The sequence below is a fragment of the Aegilops tauschii genome, chromosome 7 (genome assembly GCF_002575655.3).
Source record: "Aegilops tauschii subsp. strangulata cultivar AL8/78 chromosome 7, Aet v6.0, whole genome shotgun sequence".
NCBI lineage: Eukaryota > Viridiplantae > Streptophyta > Magnoliopsida > Poales > Poaceae > Aegilops > Aegilops tauschii.
This window is the reverse complement of record NC_053041.3, coordinates 390,794,333-390,798,703: the sequence shown is the minus strand read 5'-3', so window position 1 is coordinate 390,798,703 and position 4,371 is coordinate 390,794,333. Positions and strand designations below refer to the sequence as shown.

The following is a 4,371-nucleotide window of genomic DNA, read 5'->3' as shown; positions in this document are numbered from 1 at the left end:
GAGCTTTTACAAAAAAATATCATTACCATCAATTAGTGCGCTCTTACTATCCACAAGTGTGCTTTTACGTTGGATTTGATGGTCAAATGCTGCTAGTAAAACTTTGTAGCACATTACTATGTCATATCCATTTTTTACCCTTGATTTGGAGGCAACCCAGGTAGCGCACGGGGAGTTGCTTTTCTTATTTGAGTTGTCGGTTGTGTGGGGAGCGCGCGCCGGCCGGAGCGCAGAATAAGTGATTTTGCGCTCAGGATTAGCAGAATAACTATTCTGATAACACTTCCGCACTGCACGCTCAACGCAAGTGGACGTCATTGTTTGAACAAAGTGTGCTGCAGCACTCAGGCGAGTGAACTTCCCGTCGCAAAAAACTGCACGCTGTGTTTTTTGGTACCTTTTTTGCTCTAATTTTTTAACCGTTTGTCGGAACGATACGTGTAATATACCGTTGAAAAGCTATGGATTAGGCGCTACTTCGCCATGTTGAACACTTTTTGAGATTCCTCACGGTTTAAGAGCAGTTTTGAAATTGGTGCGACCCACGACGAGTAGCAGCGAGCGTTTTTCGCATTTTTTTTCTAAACCGCTCGTCGGAATGAAGCAAATGATACACCGTTTGAAAGATATCATCGAGGCACATCTTTTTGATATGTATTATTTTCTCTAATTCATTACGGTTTAAGAGAAGTTTCAAATTTACTAAATCGCGGAATTCTGTTTAAAAAAAATCAAATTTTTGGTACTGTTTTTGCTCTAGTTTCTAACCGTTTGCCTAAACGAGGTGTGTAATATACCGTTGAAAAGCTATGGACGAGGCGCAACTTTCATATGTTGAAATATTTTTGAGATTCCTTACGGTTTTTAGTTAATTTTGAAAATCGTGCGGCTGACGACGAGAGGCGGCGGCCGTTTTTCGTGAAATTTTTACAAACCGCTCGTTGGAATGATCCAAACAATACGCCGTTGGAAAGATATCGCCGAGACGCAACTTCTTCATGCAGAACGCTCTCTCTAATTCCTTACGTTTTAAGAGCAGTTTTGAAATTATCAAAATGTGGATACTCTGTTTTTCGCGACACCAAAATCGACGCGTGTACTGCATCAAACAGAAGAATGCACTGCTTCAGATGAAAAACCGCACTGCATCGAACGAGCAAGCGCACTTCATGATTTCTTTTGTCGGACGTAAAAAAATTAAAGACGAGTGAGTGAATCGCGCTTCACGTCGTACATAAGTGAACCGCAACAGTATGGAGAAGTGAACCTCATTATTGTATGGAGAAGTGAACCTCATTATTTTTTTGTCGTTTACATGACATTTTTTTTGCACTTCACAACGGTAGGTAGTGAACCGCGACACATACCAAAAGTGAACCGCATTACTTTTTCTACTTTTCCTATTTTTTTTGCGTTTTTACTTTTTGGGTCTAAGTGAACCGCAAGACTCTTGAAAATGAGCCGCAAGCACTCTCGAAAGTGAACCACACTACTCTTTTTTAGTATTTTAAACTTCTTCAACGAACACAACATAAACAGTTTGCAAATACATTTTTTTAAATGAAGTGTACTACAAAGTCCTTCGGAGCGGACATTTTTAAAGACCGGAGTGCACTCCATTTTTCTTTTTCTTTTTCTCTACAGAGTTTTGATTTTCCCGTAATGCACTGCATATATATATTTTTGGTTTAAAATTGAAATATGCACTGCGGGGACGAGGCGAGAGGACTGCATTTTTTGTTTGCACGCTACATATTACACACAAGCATTCATCCACATCCATTTTCTACTCTCATTTCCTGTCTGCATTTTCTCAAACAACAAAATGAACTTCTTTTAATGGAACAATGGGCAGGGAGTGGGGGCATCTGAATCCAGCCGAAATGCAATCTGGTCGAACGAAACTGCAAATGGACATTTTTGTCTAAAAAACTGCAAATGGATATTCAACCAAGCTGCACATGGGAGATCATGTTAACTGCAGCTGACGTGTCCCCTGTGGCCAGAGGCGGCACGGGGTGGAACCAAGGGAACTGCATGTAAAATGATCTGAACCTAGGTAACAATTTTTGTACAAACAAGCCCCAACAATTTTTGTGGAACAAGCCTCTAGCAAAATTACATATTTTCTGGAAAACAATAGCAAAACAGTAAAGTGAATTGGGGGTCGCTGTCCACATTGAAGCCGGAGAGGAGAGGAGGGCAAGGGAGAAGAGCTAGCCGGTGTGATGGGGATCCCGCGCAGTGGAGCTCGCTGTTAAGCACTAGAGGAGATGGATCTGTGGGTGGGGGACGGGGGCAGCCGCTCGTCGGGTGGTCGTGCCAGAGCTCACCATGGAAGGGGATGGGGGCACTGGTGACGTCTTGCCGGTGGTGCTCGTGCAGGGAAGGAGGAAGGGCCCTCGACGGACTTCACGCACGTCAGCGAGCTGCACCAACGCGACTGACGTACTGCACGTCGTCGGGGCCGGATAGCAACAAAACGCCCATCTGCACTGCACCGAGGAGTCAGGCATTTTTGCAGTGCTATTGCACAACCAAAATCTGAAAAAAGCCTGAACTGCAACCCAGCGATGCACCGCACCTCATCGAGCGACCCAGGCGAACTGCAGGCTGGAGCGGATCTGGCTGATGGCGGCCGGATCCAGAGCGGCTGCGACGGGCGAGCTTGAGTCAGATGGCCATGACGGCTCCTGCGGCACAAGTGTATGAGGGAGAGGTGAGGAGGAAGAAGGAAAGGAGAGAGAGGAGGGGCGACTCGCCTCCGGTGCTACTCCGGCCGTCCGGCGCGGCGGCGTGGGGAGGGCGGGCGGCTGGGACCCGTGCGGCGGCTGAGAGATTGAGGAGCGGGAGACGAGGGGAGGTGGATCCGGATCCCACTGGATCCAGTGGTTGCTTGGCGGTGGGAGTACGTGGTGGGGACGGTGGGAGTGGGGGCGCCGGAAGAAGGAGGTTGCGGGGCGCCGGCGACGGCGCTGGGCGGGACCTCCTGGCGTCGGTGGTGCCTGTCGAAGTGGGCAGCGCAGGGAGAGAGGTGGGCGGGGAGCACGGGGAGAAAAGGCAGGGGCATGGTGGCGCGTCGGTTGGGGTGGCTGGGCGGCGAGGAGAAGGTGGGTAACGGGGCGGCGGGCCGCAGGAAGGGGGAACCGGCGGCGGAGGGTTGGCGCAAAGGAGAAGGTGGAAGAGTGGTGGTGGTCGGGGGCCGTGTCGTGGCCTCGTGGGGGTAGGTGGTGGGGGTCGGTTGCGGGAAGGAGGTGGGTCAGGTGGGAGCAAGGTTTCCCCCTTGCTGCAGTTTGTTTTTCGTGTGGTGCTTGTATACCTGGCCAAACGGGCCGGTTCTGGCGGGCCGGCACGATAGCCCGTGTGCCTGGCCCATCACGGGCCGGCACGGCACGAGGCTATGTGGGCCGTGCCTGGCACGCGGCCCTGCTTGGGCCGTGCCTGGGCTGCTATGCCTGGCACGCGTGCCAGCCCGGCACGGCACGCCCAGTAACAGGCCGGCACGGGCACGACCAAGCCCGGCACGGCACGGGAGTACGTGAACGAGGGAGGGATCCGTTGGCATATGTTCGTTGGACGCTTCGATCGAGGGAGCGGGGGGGCTGGGGGAGCGGGGCAGCGGGGGTTTAGGAGGTTTAGTGGGATTTAGGGGGGGTTTGGGTGGGGTTTGGCCATATTTGGGGCTGTTTAAGTATATTTAGTTGCAAATTTGAATATTTGAACATTGGAGGGCAAATTTGGTCTAAAAAATGTCAGCTTTTTGCTATAAAAAGGGCTGCCCACCCCTCTCATTCCTCACACTCAAACCTCCTCTTCCTCTTATTTCTCACACTCAACACATGGATGATCCCATGGGTAGTGATCCCAACCGGTTCAACTTCAATACTAGTGACTTAGATGTTGACATCCCCGAGTGGATCGATCCCACAGCCACAACCCACACATATCCTTCTTCCGATGAGTATACCGGCAGCCATTCCACTTCCCAGTCCAGTACCTCCACCTCCATCGGCACAAAGAGGGTTCGACACAAAACCTCGTCGTGCTGGGAGTATTTCGTTGAAGAAATAGTCGTGGAGGACGGTGTCAACGTGCTGAAAGCTCGGTGCAAGAGGTGCGGCCACTTGCTTTCCTCGGGGGGAAAGGAGGAACTGGCCACCTCCTCAGGCACAACCTCATGCACCAAAACGCGGACAAGCGGTCTGCGGGGACACAGGCCACGCTCAAGTTCAACCCCGACGGTACGGTACGCAATTTCACCTATGATCCTGCTCTTCATAGAGAAGGAATTTGTCGTTTAATTGCTTCTAATGATTTACCATTAGGTTTCGGTGAGTCTGAAGGTTTTGTCGAATACATTCAAACTGTGCA

The 4,371-nt window shown here is 50.7% G+C and overlaps 1 long non-coding RNA gene across 1 annotated transcript; it reads right to left on the bottom strand.

The window, feature by feature from the left end:
- Nucleotides 1–1,917: 1,917 nt before the first annotated feature.
- Nucleotides 1,918–3,134, bottom strand: LOC109733688 (uncharacterized). Its single transcript, XR_012188986.1, has 3 exons — nucleotides 2,763–3,134; nucleotides 2,585–2,693; nucleotides 1,918–2,490 (listed from the first exon to the last, which is right to left on the bottom strand). It is a non-coding gene; the product is annotated as an uncharacterized lncRNA (long non-coding RNA).
- Nucleotides 3,135–4,371: the final 1,237 nt, after the last annotated feature.